The sequence below is a fragment of the Sminthopsis crassicaudata genome, chromosome 2, assembly GCF_048593235.1.
Source record: "Sminthopsis crassicaudata isolate SCR6 chromosome 2, ASM4859323v1, whole genome shotgun sequence".
Classification (NCBI taxonomy): Eukaryota; Metazoa; Chordata; class Mammalia; order Dasyuromorphia; family Dasyuridae; genus Sminthopsis; species Sminthopsis crassicaudata.
The window spans coordinates 594,146,195-594,164,698 of NC_133618.1; positions in this window are offsets into that span (position 1 = coordinate 594,146,195).

Here is an 18,504-nt window from a genome sequence, read left to right on the forward strand (position 1 = left end):
GTGGGCCCTGGGAATAGGGTAGAGAGAATGATCACAAAGATGACTGGTTTTCTTGGGGTGATACTATTCTGTGGCACAGGGAAAAGAAAGCTATATTTGGAACCAAGGGATCTAGGTTCAAATTTTGATTCTGAACATTGAGTCAGAAGGCATGGATTCAAATACCTTCTCTGTCATTTAGAATCTATGTGATTTTAGACCAAGTCACTTCCCATTTCCTGTCCCATTTCTTTATCTATGAAATAGAGTTTGGAACAGGTAATGTCTCAGGTCCCATCCAGCTCAAAACTGGAATTTTGAAACCCTTAAAACATCCTACAAATGCCAGCTAAATCTTTTCCTATGCCTACTGCAACTGCCAAATTCTACGTACTATATACTCAAAATCTCTCTTAAGAACTTTAGAATTGGAGGTGGAGCCAAGATGGTGGAATAAAGGCAGGAACTCACCCAATCTCTCACCCAAACTGCTCCAAATTCTTTTAAATAATGATTCTTTAAAAAGTTTTAGAGTACAGCAATACCCAAAAAAGCATAGTAGAACATTTTCTAGCCAAAGGCAACTTAAAAGATCAGCAAAAAAAGTCTGTGACGCCAGGATGGGAATCCAACTTGCAATCCTAGTTCATGGAGCCTCCAGACCCAGTCATAGACTCAGCTCCAGCCTGACCCAGACCCAACCTGAATCAGTAGTGGTATTGGTGAATTCCAAATCTCTCGGTCAAGAGAGACCAAAGAAGACCTGGAAGGTCAGTAGGAAAGGTCTCTGGAACTAGAGTGGAAGCCCATCATGCAATCTCAGCCCAGTTCTGGCTCTGGGCCCCACATCTAGCCCAGACCCCAGAATTAGCAAGGCAGGATCTCTGCATCAGCAGCAATGCTGGAGACTTCTGGAACTCTTAGTCGGGACACCAAGGAGGACTCTGGAGGTCAGTGAAGAGGGTCTGTGGCAACAGGGTGGGAGTCTGGTGTGCAGTGTCAGCTCAGCCTGGGTCAGCAGAGCTCCAGCCCTGGCCAGCACACTGGATCTTGAAGCTACAGTGGGGCAGAGACATACCTATCAGCTCCAGGACAGAAAAGAGTGCTAGTGGTCAGATCACTAGAAGGATTTCTGAAAATAGCTGCACAAAACCCCTGAAACTTGGGACAGTGCATCCTCCACCCTGGAAAAAAGCCTTACTTTAACAAAGAGTTAAAAGCAGAGTAATAGGCTAGGGAAATGAGTAGAAAACAAAAAAAGTTTCTGGCCACTGAAAGTTATTATGGTGACAAGGAAGATCAAAACACACACTCAGAAGATGATAACAAAGTCAAAACTCTTATATCCAAAAACTTCCAAGAAAAATAAGAATTGAGTTCAGGCCATGGAAGAGCTCAAAAAGGACTTTTAAAAATGAAGTAAGAGAAATAGAGAAAAATTAGGAAAAGAATTGATAGAAATGCAAAATAAAATGGAAAAAAGGAGAAGAAAGTCTTAAAAAGCAAAATTGTCCAACTGGGAAAGGAGGTACAAAAACTCACTGAGGAAAATAATTCCTTAGATAAATAGAATTAACAAAAAGAAACTAATGGCTTCTATTTGAAGATACAAATCTTCAAATCTGAGAAATCAAGATACAATAAAACAAAACCAAAAAAATGAAAAAAATAGAGTGAAAAGTGAGAAATATCTCAATGGAAAAATAACTGATCTGGAAAAATAGATCCAGAAGAGATAATTTAAAAAAATTATTGGTCTACCTGAAAGTGATGATCAAAAAAAAAGTCTTATCACCATCTTTCATGAAATTATTAAGGATAACTGTCCTGATATTCTAGAACCAGAAGGAAAAATAGAAATTGAAAGAATCTACTGATCATCTCCTGAAAGAAATCCTAAAATAAAAACTCCCAGAAATATTATAGTCAAATTCCAGAACTCCGAAATCAAGAAAAAAATTGCAAACATCCAGAAAGAAACAATTCAAATATAAAGGAGCCACAGTCAGGATAACACAAGATTTATCAGGTTCTACATTAAAGGACTGGAGGGCTTGGAATATAATATTCAGGGAGCTATGAAGTTAGGATTGCAACCAAAAATCACCCACCCAGCAAAACTGAGTATAATACTTCAGAGGGAAAGATGGTCATTCAGTGAAACAGAGGATTTTCAAGTATTTATGATAAAAAGATCAGAGTTGAAAAGAAAATTTAATTTTCAAATATAGGATTCTGAAGAAGCAGGAGGAGGTAATCAGGAAAGTGATATAAGAGACTTAATAAGGTTTATCTATTTATATTCCTACATGGAAGGATAATACTTGTAACTCATTAGAATATTATCATTATTATAGCAGTTAGAAGGAGTATATATAGACAGAGGGCATTGAATATGAAGAGATAATATAGTTTTTAAAGATGATGAAAATAAGGATGAGAGGAATACACTGGGAGAAATGGAAAGAGAAAAGTGGAATAGTACAAGTTATTTGCCATAAAAAAAGAAGCAAGAAAAGTTTTTACAATGGAAGGGAAGGGGGAGGAGAGGGTGAGTGAGTGAACCTTACTTTTATCAGAATTGGCTCAAATAGAAATAACACACACTCATTAGGGGTACAGAAATCTATCTTACCCTGCAGAAAAATAGGAGGGGAATGAGATATGGGAATGGGGAAGTGATAAAGAGAGGGTATATTGGGAGAGGGAATGCTCAGTAGCACAACACTTTTGAGGAAGGTGAAAGAAGAGAGAATAAATGGGGCAAAGTATATTTTGCAATAGTAATTGCAAAAAAAATTTTCAAGCAAGTTGCTCTGATGAAATATTATTGTTCTCTGGAAAATGATGAGTAGGATGTTTTCCGGGTGAAAAAAAACCCTGGAAAGTCCTCCATGAACTAAAATTTACTATATACAAAGCAATAGCAATGTTTCTGGAACGACCAGTTGTAAAAGACTTTGTTATTCTCAGTAGTACAATCATCCACAACTACTCTGAAGAACTTGATGAAAAATCCTATTCATACCTAGAGAAGGAACTGATTGTATTTGAATACAGATAGAGAAATATAGAGCAATGCATCTCCTTCTTTATTTTTAATTAAATTTTTCTTGAAGATTTTTATTGTCATTAGAGTGAGAGATCTATGTTTTCTTTCACAACTTGACTTTTATGGAAATGTTTTGCATAACTTCACATATGGTTTCTTAATTGTAGGTGGGAATAAGTGTGACAACCTGGAACTCAAAAAACTTTTTTAAAAAATGTAAAAAAAAGTTTTGAATGTACCTGGGGAAAATATTAAATAAATTAATTTTATCAAAAAAAATAAAAATTTAAAATCAATTGTATGACATGGAAGATACTAACACTGGACCTCACAAAAAACAGAATTGAATTAGCTCAGTAGAAGTGAGATGTGCAAAGTTAGAGAGTCCACTCCAAATGTTTACAGGGACTATTTGCTCCCAACCTGTAGCAAAGCATTCAGAGTTCCTATTGGTCTGATCAGCCATAGTCTGACACACTGTAACTCAACTAATACAATGATGTCATTTTGGTCCTCTTTGAAATGGACAACAACCTATATATATATGTTATATTCCTACTGCTAATGTAAATTCAGCCCCAATAAGACAAAATGGTCACATATTAAACAGCAATAATGTCCTTCACAAACTGAAAAACTATGCCAATGAAAGGCATTGTTATTACTCATAGACAGGTCCCAAATTGGTGATTTTAAGCCATTATTATGGCTTAATAGGCATTTAGGCCTCTAAATGAATAGGTCTCATCAATCTTATTTTCCACTCTTCCTTTTGCCTTGCCTTTCCAATACCTCCTTTCTATTTTTGAGTTGTCTCCAAAGAAAATTCTGGTTAAACCAATATAAATGAAGTACCCTGCTATATCTGAATCTCCATTTTTGTAGGTCTTACTTCTTATGTCTTACTTATATGTTTTTGCCACATAAGAAGAGTAAACCCATTTCACATTTGTTGTTCATCAGAAATTACCTGGAAATGCATAGTCAATTTCTACAACTTATATTTATAAAATACTTTATGGTCACAGGGAACATGCATTAGTCCATTTGATTCCTCCACCAGTAGGTAGATAAATCAAATATTATTATCACCCTTTTCTTGTTTTGATCACATGGCTAGTAAATGGCAATTACTGGTTGATACTCAAACACAGGTCGTCTGACTTCCAGTCTGGTATCCTTGTTGTTTCATTGAGTATCTTGCAGTGGTAGGAGAGAGAGAGTAACTCTTAAAGATTAAGATAAAACCCAAAATGAGTTAGGCCTAGTCAAAGTCAAAATTAGGAGAATCTGAACTTGAATTTCAGCTCTGACATTTTAATGTATGCCCTGGAACCAGATGTCCTTGTAAGGTTCCTTCCAGATCCAAATATCTAATTTCATGATTTTAGTCTGCTATTATTGCCAAATAAGTTTCCATTGGGATTATCTTCCCTACAAATGCTGAAGAATCTAGAAGTACTATGATGTTAACAAAATGAAATTAGAATTCAGAGATTGAGACACACTGAACTTAGTTGGAACAAGAGAAAAGACATACAAGGAAGGCCCTGCATGCTATCACGTAGCACAATGCACTCACCACAATACATATACTGGCACCCAAGAAGAGACAGCCCCAAAGCCTGTAATGACAATGGTTCAGCATGTGGCTGAATGATTCAGATTGCAATTATGCAGCAGCCCAGGTAGATGAGTGTATGTTACCTGGGAAGGAGGGACTAAGCTGCTGTACTGTGTGCTTTCACTCAGTGAAGGCATTTCTTCCATGTTCAATGCCATCCATTTTCAGTATTAGGAGGTCTGCCTATTACTAAACCTTAAGGCACTTTAGAGGTGATTGATGGTTACATATAATGTGGAAACAGTTTGATAGATTTTGAGAGACTGCCAGCAGTTGGAAGAAAATAGTAATACTTGAGGTGAAATGAGAGATAGTAATTTGAAAAATGCCTCCTCCCTTTATGAACTTTCCAAGGACCAAATAATGAAAAGAGCTGAAAAGAGTTGAATGCCCTAGAGGTTCGGGTTTCAAACTAATTTTCTTCTAGAAGTCAGTTCAATTCCCCATGTGTTTCTTGAACACCTATCATTTAAATGCAAGGCACTTGAATGGGGGCAGGAAAAGAGGAAGGAGAAGTACTTTGGGAAAGAGAGAAGACCTACTTTTTGCCTCAAATGAGCTTGTAGTCAGTAATGGAAATAAGACAAGTATACAAATAACAAAATTAGCTAGGGCCAGTACCACAAGAAAAATACAAATTATGTCCAACACTCTCATAGAAGAGAAGACTAATTTGTGACATCTGGGCACTGTGGAAGAGGTAGCATTTGAGTTGGGTTTTAAAAGATCAGAAGCATTTCAAAAGGCAGAAATTTACATGGAGATCATTTTAGCTAGAAAACTTAGGGGTGAAAAAGTGATTAAGTTCATATATAACTATAATTAGAATGAAAAGACTAGGACTTTTTGCTAAGATGCCAATATTGAGAAGGACAGTGAAATAACATGTATTCTTTCAGCAGTAGGAACAGCTGAACTTAGTACCTAAAAATTAATTACAATTGGAAGCTACCAGGTGGTCTGCTTCAGCTTACCTAGCAAGGGCTTCTAACCCAAGGTATACATTTTCTCTTTAAGATCTCTCCCACTCAGGTAAGCATGATTTTTATTCTGGACCTCAGAATTGCTATATGCAACCCTGTTCATGGAAAATTTAGTAGCCCCCTTAGATTTGAGAATACCTACAGAATAATTATGGTAAATAATGCAGAGCTGTGCTGGAGTTCCTTCCAAACAGCTTGGGACAGGTGATTGGTAAATTTTCAGTATGAGCCTCACCTCAGAAATTGGCCAACACTACAAATGAGAGCTTGATTTGTGGTTTTCTTGGTTTCTAGGCATAAGAGAGTGATGAAAACAAATTCAATATATAAAGTACATGTAAAAGTACATTGAGTATTCCCTTCCCCAGAAACCCTATTGTTAAACATCCACCAGCACATCCTAGATTGGGAAAGAGATTGAGACCAAATCTATAGATGACTTTAAATGCCAGTTTAAGGAGTTTGGACTTCTTCTTACAGACAACGAGGATATATTGAACATTCTTAAGCAAGAAATCAATAGAATTGGAAACCAGATTTAGATTTTATTGTGAACTTGTTTCCAATAGTAATGATGCCTAATATATTTTAATGTTTACAAAGAGCTTTACATATGTTATCTTATTTGAGTCTAAGGGGAAAAACATTTTTTCTAGCTGATTTCCAGTAGCAATAATATTTAACATTTATATACTTTGGGTTTTATGAGGAGCTTTGCATAGATGATCTCATTCAGGTTTTTTTTTCCTAGCTGGTTTACAATAATAATAATAATAACAATAATAATAATAATAATAATATCTGACATTTATAGTTGTTAAGGTTTACAAAGAGCTTTACATATATCATTTGAGTCTCATAACTACCTTATAAGGTAAGTGCTATTATTATCTCCACTTTAAGATTATATATCTTTTACAGCTATGACTAGGGAACAAATTCCTAGAAGCAGTAACAAAAAATAAAATAGATAATTTTGATAATATGGAATTTAATAGTTTTTACAAAAACAAAGTTAGTGCATCTTTAATAAGAAAATAAATGAGCAACTGGGAAAAATCTTTATATCTATTATCTTTTATAAGAGTTTGCTATATATATATATATAAGATATATAGATGACTAACATAAATATGTAAAAATAAAAGTCATAGACAAGAAGTCACTTCTTATAGACAAGAGTTCAGAAAATACACACACACACAAAAATGGTTTTCAGAAGAAAAATTATATTAACAAACCATATGACAGAATTCTTTAAATAATAAGATAAAATGCACATCAAAATAACTCTCAGGTTTTGTTTCATACCTGGAAGACTGGTAAAGATGACTAAAGATATAAATATTGTTGGAGTGGCTGAAAGAAACACAGTAACAAAGTGTAGATAGAGATGTGAATTGGCCAACAATTCTTAAGTGCAGTTTGGAATAATACTAAGATGGTCGCTAAAACATCAAAGATTTTTGACTCAGAGATACCACTGCTAGGCATATACCCCAATGAGGTCAATGAAAAAAAGTAAAAGTTCCATTCATGCCAAAATATTTAGAGTAATCCTTTTTGTAGTAGCAAAGTATAATAAACAAAACTGATGCCCATCAACTATGATATATAAATCATTATACATGAATGAAATGGAATGTTCCTGTACTACAAGAACTATCAAACATGATAACTACAAAAAAGCATAGAAAGATTTATAAAATGATGCAAAGTGAGTAAGCAAACTCAGCAAAACAATGCATACAATGACTGTAACAACATTAATGGAAAGAAAAATAACCACAAAAAAAAAAAAAAACAAAAGTGATTTTTGCAAAACAAAAAATGTAGAAAACAAGCTGGACCCCAAAGTAGATATATAAGATGTTGCCCATTTCTTTGCAGAGATTATAGTCCATCATTAAGAGAACCCTGTATATATAGTTAGAATTTTACAATGTATTCATTAGTTTTACTATTTTTTTCTTTTTCCTCTTTTGTTATTTTTTAAAGCAATTCTTTGCTTCATAAAAAATGTCTTTCTGGAAAGAGAATGAGGGAAATATGGCAGAAACCTTTAGGTGATGTAAAAGTCAAAGATATCAATAAATATATATATATTTAAGAAATCACCCCATTTTACAGATGAAAAAAATTGAAACTTACAGAGATTAAATGATTTGTCCAGGGTCACACAATTTGCATGTGACTGAGGTAGGATGCAGACTCAGTTCTTTCTAATTCTAAAGCCCGTGCTCTATCCACAATGCCACAGTGCCTTTATTTGAGTTAAAATATGTCTATTTTAGGATGAGGACAGGGAGAAATAGAGAGTTTCTGGCAGAAGGCAGAAAGTTTGGAAATATACTACTGGGGAGTAAATACAAGTTAGCATTCAGAATTGGGGTAGTGGTAATAGTTGTATTCTTTCCTTTAGAGTGTTATGGCCAGCTCTAGATACCACATTCTTTCCAAATAAATTTTTATTGATATCTTTTATATTTACATCTTATATAGTTTTCTATCCCTTTATGATCCTTCTCCCCTCCCCCAGAGATCACTTCCTTATAATAAAAATAAAAGAAGAATAACAAGTTCAACAAAAGTTAACTTGCTTATAAAAAAGCCTGATGCTATTAGAAGAGTTCCACATCCAGAATCCTCTGCTTTTGCAAAGAATTAAGGGAATTCCTAATATCTCAGATCTCTTCTTTGTGATCAAACTTGGTTATTATATTTTGCAGAAATCAGCTTTGATTTTTGATGGTTATTATCATTTCCATTTACATTGTTGTAATTTTTTGCATACTGCTTTCCTAGCTCTGCTTACTTTGCTTTGAATTAGTTCTTTTTTATGTTTCTCTGTATCTACCATATTTCTTACAACACAGTAACATTCTATTTCATTCATGTATCACAATTTGTTTAGTCATTTCTCATTCTCTATATAGGCACAATATTTTTTAAAAAGACAATGATAAACTGGGATACTGTCCAAAGGATGGCAAAAAGTCTGAAAACTATATAATGAAAACAATAGCTAGATGTATCCAGAGGGTGTCTAGCTCTAAGCAGAAAAGACTGAGGGGAATCTAATTATTGTCCTCAAACATTTTAAAGTCTGGCATGGGGAAGGGGGACCTATAAAGTTCTAAAGGGCAAAACTAGAGTCAATGGGGGATGTATACAGGGAGGTTAGAGATTTGCCCAGATTTTTATAAAGTGATTCTATCACTAGGCAAGAGGTTGAATCAGATGATCTTAAAGGTTATTATTCCTTCAATAATTTGATGAATCTGTGATTTCATCAATGTGAGTATTCCTTCCTGATACAAATCACAATCCATTCTTATCCTCTTATCCTGTATCATTCCTGTCTATATCTTCCTATATATACTTTAAGGGGGTCTATTCAATATTCTGGAGCCCTCCCTCCAGATCTCATCATTGCATGAACACCAACCAAATACACACTAGTTATCCTTCATTCTCATCATTCTAATGCCTCAAGTGAACTTTTAAATAGTTTTGAACCTAAATAAAATAACAATTTAATTATTTCTAGCACTTGAGATGTCCCATATATTCCTACAATAGTAGAAAAGGAGATTACATAAGCCATCCTCTTACCTGAAGATCCAATTCATTTCAATTTAATCAAATTCAATGGAAACATATTAAACATCCACTATGCACAAGGCATTGGAGATAAAAATAGATATGACACAAAATTTGCTCATAAGTACTATACAGTCTAATAAGGTGAATAATGGCATAGACACAAATGACCATGATATAAAGGAAATTAAGTTAAGAAAAGATTAAGGAAAAGTATAGGAAGAAATTTAATCAGGAAAAGATGAGTTTCACATGGTGAAGTTGAGAGTGTGGAGAATTGAAAAAGGTTTCCAAGTTGGAGCTTGAAGGCAGACATCAAATAATGGTAGACTAAATGTATTTATGTGCGTTATATAGGATAGCTGACTGCATAAGCAAAAGCATAGAGATAAGAGAGTGCAATATAGTGGGGGAAGTGAAGAAAGAGTATAGTCAGTGTGCCATTTTACTGAGGATCATAAAGTATGTAAAGGTAAATAATATATAGTAATATTGGAAAAGTATATCGGAGACAGAATATAGATGCTTGAATCAGCAATTTGCATTAAATTTAATAGGCAACAGGGAACAACTGAATGTTTTTGAGTGAAGATGTCATGTGATCATGTGATTATAAAGATATACAGGCAACAATTGAAGCCTGGAAGTGCAATAGACTGGGGCCAGAAAATTCCATTAGGAGGTGTATACACACACACACACACACACACACACACACACACACACACACACACACACACATATATATATATATATATATATATATATCTTCCAGTCTTCAGGAGAAAAAGTTTTTGGAGAAAGGGGAAAGGAATTTAGCCAAAGAAGAACAAATTTTGGAGATAATTTGGAGGGCTCTGGAATTATAAAAAAGCCAAAATTTAGATTTCAGGAGGGGAAATTTGAGGAGAATTGAGAAGTTGAAGGAGATAAAGAAGAAATATTTAAGCTGAAGAAAGAGAAAGGATTTGAAACAAAGATAAGAACAGAAAGAGAAAGAAAAGAGAAAGAGAAGAAAAAGAGCCAGAAAAGAAGGGAAGAACTCAAGGAAAAGGGAGATAATAAGACAAATTGGTAAAATATAGTAATTGCTCAGGAAGAGTAGAGAAAGGACTGGCTTGTGGCTGTCAAAGTATTAATAGAGGACTATAGAGAAGATTCAATACAACCTACCTCTATTTTTGAAGCAGAGATGTCATGAATTGTAGATTTACAAGTGGAAAGGCTATCATCTAATCCAATTTCCTCTTTTACATAGAGGGAAATTATGTTCCAGAGAGCATAAATGACTTAACCAAGACCACACAAGTAGTAAATGACCACTCTTGAGACTTTCTCCCAGAATGCTATCCAATCAGCGAGTGAGCCCCTCCCACTCCTGTGTAAAAGCTGACACATCTTATCAGAAGATTAAACTAAAGGAGTCTGACCCAGAGAAAGAATAGAAGCCCAGACCCACTTGAATGAAAAATATCTTAGAAACAAGCTATTTATTCCTTGTGGTGGATATATGTAGTAGTTGCAGAAACATTCTATTTGACTTTTAAAAATATTTTACTGCTAAAATTCTGCACTTCTAGGAAACATGAATGTGTTTCCATTTTCCCATCTTTAGCATTTGCCATGACACCTTACATGTAGTAGAAATTGGTCCAATATTTAATGTCAGATAAAACAAAGTAGATTAAAACCCCATATTGTCCCAATTATGAAAAGCAAATAGCTGAGTAGCAAATTGAGATAGGTGTCTATATGTATATGCAATTTAGATATTTAGAAGGAAAGAGGTGGCTCAAAGGATAGAATCATTTTCTGAGTATATGCAACAATAATAATTGGCCAAAGAGAAAAGGCTTATCTACTGGATTCTTATTTTGCTTCTGCTTTCTCTGCCAAAGAGAATGAACTTCAGACCTGAAAGGGAAAAAAAGGCACTGCAATAGTGGAGAAAATGCCAGATTTGGACTGAGAAGATCTGACTTTAAATCTGTCAGTCAATCTACATCATTAAATGCCTACTAAGTGTCAGGCCACTGTGTAAAGTTCTAGGATACAAAGAAAGATAAAAAACTATCTTCAATTTCCTCTTTTCAAGGAGCTTACATTCTAATAACAAATAAATGACTAGATAAATCCAAAACATTCGTTATTATTATTTTCCTATGTTCCAAAGACAACCAATAACATTATGAAGGGTTGATGTCAAGACTTGCTCATGAATTGGATTTAAGTAAGACAAAGTTGTGCAAAATCATCAGTTTCATTCTTTCATAGCCATTGAAGTCCAGTGGCAAAACAAAAGTCATGATAGCTGGCAATGGTACAAGATGCAATAAATAACCTTGGAATCTTTGATGTCTGACCAATCTCTAAATGCTACCTGCTTTATCCCCATTCATGGCCATTGGAACAAATTGTTCTCAACCATCCATTCCACCAAGGGAAGTCTTCATATGCTTAGGATAGGCATACCTATAATACACTGATGGATTTGAGTCCCATTAGTTATCCTCAACTTGATTTAGTCCATCTGCTAAATGGTTTAACTGAGCTATGACCACTGTGAATATTACAATTTTGTAGTGTCACAAGTGAAAATTGAATAGAAGATGGCCACTAAAGGTGGATGAGTAGCTTTGAAAAGGTCCTCACACCAGAGATGCTAATCCTCCTGAATACCCAAAATACCCCAGATTCAAGATATTTCTTGAGTAGATGGAAGATTATTTGAGAAGTGAAGACTGGATGGAGTTGAGTCTTGGAAAGATTACAGCAGAAATGGGATCTGAATTGAGTCTTAAAGGAAGTCATGAAAACTAAGAAGCAGTCGTGAGGACAGAAGGCATCAGTAGCAGGAATAGGCAATGCAAATGCTCAGACATGGGAAGTGACTTGTTACATTTGAGAAGCTGTAAGCAGGCCAGTGTAGCTCTCTTGCAGGGTATATGGAGAAGAATATAGTATAAGACTGGAAAGGTAAAAAGGAGGGTAATGGACAAACCCAGAACTTTTATATTTGATCCTTTATATATATATATATATATATATATATATATATATATATATATATATATATATATATATATAGTAATAGGGAGCCCCTAAAGCTCATTGAACTAATAAGTTATATGGTCAGACATAAACTTTAGGGAAAAAAATCACTTTGGCAGCCAAATGGAAAATGAATTGGGGTGAATCCTGCCCTGTTACCTTCCACACCTTGTATGATGTTGGTCTAATTCCTTGATTGCTGTGTATCAGTTCCTTCATCTAAAAATCAAGTAAAATTAAAATGTTGGACTATGACTTCTAGGAGTAGTGGAGAGAAGGAAAAACAGTTCCAAGTTCCTTTCTTGCAATTCAATGAGAATTTATTTTACTTTTTAAAAACTGTTTTATTGATTCTTTTTTTAAGCTCACAGTTACTTCTGAAGGGAAACTCATTTCTAGCTGAACCTTCCCTTGTAATTTAGAAAAATAATCAAGCAGACACACCTACCATAATAAATCTCTCTAGGAATGTTTACAACATTCAATCACATTGTAGTTTCATATCTCTCTGCCTTCAAGATTGAAAAGTGTTTTTTTTTTGTTATTTTTTTTCATGATTGTCATTTGTTAGTTATTTATTTAGACTTCAGTTTCTGTTGTAATATGGAAGCCACTTGCCAGTGGGTGCTATAGAGATCTAACTCAGACTTGTAGAATGGATCGTTTCAAGTAATGATGATACAAGGAGACTGAGAGGCAGTTGCTGTTCTCTGACCTCCCAACTGAGAGGCAGTTGCATCGATTGACCTCTTTCTCTTTTCTCTGCCTCCAATTTAATTCATTACAAGTCCACAAGCAATATCTGTGTCAGTAAAGGCTGCTTTGCAACTTCTTCAGATGTTATGATCCACACCTGTGGAGGCTCTCAGAATTGACCTGCCCCTTCACTTAGGCATGGTCCTTAACAAGTTTCCTCTTAGTATTTTTTCATTTACATTGTTGTAATCACTCTGTGTACATTGTCCTTTATAGTGCTATTTATTTGACAGCATCAATTCATTGAAATCTTCTTATGTTTCTCTGAATTCTTTATAGTTATTTTTCCATGAATAAAAGTATCCCATTAAATTCATCTAATAGAGTTTTTTAAATTTTCTGCAAAAAAGACCCCTAGCAATTTTATTTTTAAAAACTCCTATTATTTCCTAAATTTGACAAAGTGGCTAAGCTAATAAGTAAAAGTAAGGCTATAGAAAGATTTCAGCCAAATTTCCCCCAAGCATTTGATGAAGTCCTCTATATGTGTGTTGAAAGCATGGGAGGGAGATGTGGGCTAAACAAAAAGTACAGTTGAAAGATTCTGAACAAATTAAAGATTCCAAAAAGTAGTCACTGAAGGCTCAATGACAACCCAGAGGTCCACACAGAAATAACCTAAGGACCTGTATTTGACACTTTGCTGTTTAATAATTTTATCATTGGCTTGAATAACAACGTGGATGGCATGCTTATCAAATTTATAGATAATACAAAGAAAGCTAAGAGGGATAACTAATACAAATGTTTAACAATCAGCTCTCTAATGGGGAGGGGCCACACACCCACAACACACTTTCAAGTTTTATCTGTATTATGAACATTTTTTTTCCATTGTTCACTTTAGTCTAGATAATGAAGAAAATAATTAAGGTCCAATTTGTAATGTTTGTGGATTTCTGAAGAATGGATGTAACAGTAAAATTTAATAAGCCAGCTTGAGGCAGAATATCTGTGAGCTAATGCATTGAATAAAAGAATCAGGATTCCAAATTTTTTTTTATTAAAGCTATTTGTTTTCAAAACATATGCATGGATAATTTTTCAACATTGACCCTTACAAAACCTTGTGTTCCAAATTTTTCCATCCTTTCCCCCACCTTCTTCCCTAGATGACAAGTAATCCAATATATGTTAAACATGTTTAAAAATATGCTAAATCCAATCTATATACATATTTATACAATAATCTTGCTGCATAAGAAAAATCAGATCAACAAGGAAAAATGAGAAAGAAAACTAAATGCAAGCAAACAACAACAAAAAGAGTGAAAATACTATGTTTTGAACCACACTCATTTCCCACAGTCCTCTCTCTGGGTGTGGATGGTGCTCTTCATCACATGATCATTGGAACTGGTCTGAATCATCTCATTGTTGAAGAGAGCCATGTCCATTGGAACTGATCATTGTATAATCTTGTTATTGCCAAGTACAATGATCTCTTGGTTCTGATCATTTCACTCAGCATCAGTTCATGTAAGTCTCTCCAGGTTTCTCTAAATTCATCCTGCTGATCGTTTCTTATAGAACAATAATATTCCATAGTATTCATATATTATAACTTATTCAGCCATTCTCCAATTGATGGGCATCCACTCAGTTTCCAGTTTCTTGCCATTACAAAAAGGGCTGCCACAAACAATTTTGCACATATGGGTCTCTTTCCCTCCTTTAAGATCTCTTTGGGATACAAGCCCAGTAGAGACACTGCTGGATCAAAGGATATGCACATTTTGACAGCTCTTTGGGCATAACTCCAAATTGCTCTCCAGAATGGCTGGATCCATTCCCAATTCCACCAACAATGTATTAGGGTCCCAGTTTTCCTACATCCCTTCCAACATTTGTCATTATCTTTTCCTGTCATCTTGGCCAATCTGAGAGGTATATAATGGTATCTCAGAGTTGTCTTGATTTGCATTTCTCTGATCAATAGTTATTTAGATAACTTTTCCATATGACTAGAAATGGTTTTAATTTCTTTATCTGAAAATTGTCCTTTCATATCCTTTGACCTTTTATCAACTGGAGAATGGATTCCAATTGGTATGAATATAAGATGAAACTTGAGTTCCAAAAATTTACTTCATATATAAAAAGTGGGGGAAGCCTAGTTCCAATAGTTGTTCCTATAAAAGGCAAGGGGGTGGTAGATTGAAAGGTAAATAATGAGACAGAAGATAGAGAAATAATCTCTGAGTTAAAGACAAAACAAAACAAAACAAAACAAAACAAACAAACAAAACAAGTTCAAATGCTGCCTCTAAAACACATTGGCCATAAGATCTTGACAAGTCATTCAATTCCTCTGTCTTCAACAGTCTAATTTGACTTGCAGAGAAGATGCCAATCTATATTTATAAAAGGTGTTTCTCAGTACCCTAATGAAATCATAGCTCTAGGTCCCCTTCTCCAACACACACACACACACACACACACACACACACACCATTATGAGAAAATCATGTGATATGGCAGCCAAGAAATCTAGTACAATCCTAGATTATATTGATGGGGATAGAATATCAAAGAATAAGAAGAGATGGTTTTTAGATACTCTACAATACTATTTAGTTCTATAGACCTTATTTTAGAAAAAATGCGGATAAGATGAAGAGTATCTAGAAAAGGACAAGTAGGATGTTAAAGGTCCTAAAATCCATAGGAATCATTTGAGATTACTGAGAAAGTTAGCAGAGAGAGGAGGTGATCTAGAGGACATTGGGTAATCCCCAAATATTTAAAGGACTCTCAAATGATATGGGAATTAGACTTGTTCTATTTGGCCTAGATAGCACTGATAAGGACAATGGGTAGAAGTTGCAAAAAGATAAATTTAGACTTAATGTCAGGAAAACAATTAAATCTCTCTCCTGAAGCAAAGTGGACAAATAGGTAGTACAGTGGATAGAGTGTTGGATTAGAAGTCAGGAATACCTAAATTCAAATCCTGCTTCAGGCACTTACTACCTTTGTAATTAGGGACAAATCACATCACGTGGCAGCCTCAGTTTCCTTTATCCTTACAGTCATCATATTGGGAGGTAGTGGAATTTTCCTAACCTGACATCTTTTAACAACTTACCACTTGTCAGATATATTGTAAAAGAGATCTTTTTTCAGATTCACATTGGACTAAATGGCTATTTAGTCCATTCAAAATGTAAGTTATAAGATTTTGTCATACTAGTCCAGGCAAAAGTTATGAGTATATAGTGAGTGTAGAAAGAGAAGAGGTATACAAAAGTCTTTGTGGAAGCAGAAATCTTGTCAACTCATTGCATGACAAAGGTGAGAAGAGAGAAGGATAAAAAAATGACTTTTAGTTTATGTTCATGTGTGCCTGGGGGTGGGAGATGATAGGTAATGAAGCCACCAATAGAAATAGGCACACTAGACATGGAAACGAGAAAGGGAAGATCAGGTATTAAGAGGAAAATGATGGTTTTAGGCTTGAGTTTTTTGAATTTTAGGCCCCAGTGATACATTCAAGTATGGCTATTCAATAGAGAGTTGGTAATACATTGTTTTCTATTAGAAGTGAGCATTTGTTGGTCGGAAAACTTAATTCACTTTCTATACAAACATCACAAAAAATAATCATTGAATTGAAATGTCCCGTTGCCAGCATAGTCTTCTATTGCCTATTTTACTAAGAAGGGAGGTAGCAGGTATTGGAGAGAAAGTGACTACTTCCAGCCTGCTGTGAAGCGCTGAACAGGGTAGCTATTGCTAACGCCATATAACATATATTTTGAATCAAATCTCATTAAAACACAAACAGAAAAATTCAGGGTACAAATAAATTTTCCTACCAACTCAAGAGATAAGTAAACTTGCTTTCTCAACTCTAAGAATCTCTAGTTGAAAAAACAGCTCTAATGGAAAAACAAAAGGTCAAGAATTTCAAGGGAATTAATGAAAAAAAAATCAAATGAAGGTGGCCTAGCTGTACCAGACTAAAATTATATTATAAAGCAGTGGTTACCAAAACCATTTGGTATTGGCTAAGAAATAGACTAGTTGATTGTAACATGCCCTCCTGGCAGTAACAATTACTAGTCTGTCCTAGGCCCAACAGAGAACCTTTGACCACTTTCCTTTGCAGTGTCAACTCTACCCGGCTCGCCTCCTCTGAGGCCTTCAAAGGTCTCTGGCCACAATACCTCCTTCCTATCCACTGAAAGAAATACTAAACACCATAGGCAAGACACTAGTGCCAACCAAAGTTTGTTCCTATAAATTTGTACAAAATGTTCTGATATGGTACAATGATTTGAGAAATGTGAAGAGAGAACATATACATACTACAGGCTCATGTTGCCATAAGGTGCTGGGAAATGAGAAGGCATCTCTGTTGATCAGTGGAATAGGTTAGGTCCAAAGGACAAAATAATCAATAACTCTAATAACCTAGTGTTTGACAAACCCAAGGACCCCAGCCTTTGGGATAAGAACTCAATGTTTGACAAAAATTGTTGGGAAAATTGGAAATTAATATGGCAGAAACTAGGCATTGATCCACACTTAATACTGTATACCAAGGTCAAGTCAAAATAGGTTCATGATCTAGGAATAAAGAATGAGATTATAAAAAAAATTAGAGGAACATAGGATAGTTTACCTCTCAGACCTGTGGAAGAGGAATGAATTCATGACCAAAGAAGAACTAGAGATCATTATTGATCACAAAATAGAAAACTTTGATTATATCAAATTGAAAAGTATTTGTACAACAAAATCAATGCAATTAGAAGGGAAACAATAAACTGGGAAAACATTTTTACAGTCAAAGGTTCAGATAAAGGTCTCATTTCCAAAATATATAGAGAATTGATTCTAATATATAAGAAATCAAGCCAATCTCCAATTGATAAATGGTCAAAGGATATGAACAGACAATTCTCAGATGAAGAAATTGAACCTATTTCTAGCCATATGAAAAGATGCTCCAAATCATTATTAATCAGAGAAATGCAAATTAAGACAACTCTGAGATACCACTACACACCTGTCAGATTGGTTAGAATAACAGGGAAAGGTAATACAGAATGTTGGAGGGGATATGGGAAAACAGGGACACTGATACATTGTTGGTGGAACTGTGAATACATCCAGCCATTCTGGAAGTACAATTTGGAACTATGCTCAAAAAGTTATCAAACTGTGCATACCCTTTGACCCAGCAGCATTGCTATTGGGTTTGTGTCCCAAAGAGATCTTAAAGAAGGGAAAGGGACCTGTATGTGCAAGAATGTTTGTGGCAGCTCTTTCTGTAGTGGCCAGAAACTGGAAACTACGTGGATGCCCATCAATTGGAGATTGGCTGAATAAATTGTGGTATATGAATATTATGGAATATTATTGTTCTGTAAGAAATGACCAACAGGGTGATTTCAGAAAGGCCTGGAGAGACTTACATGAACTGATGCTGAGTGAAATGAGCAGGACCA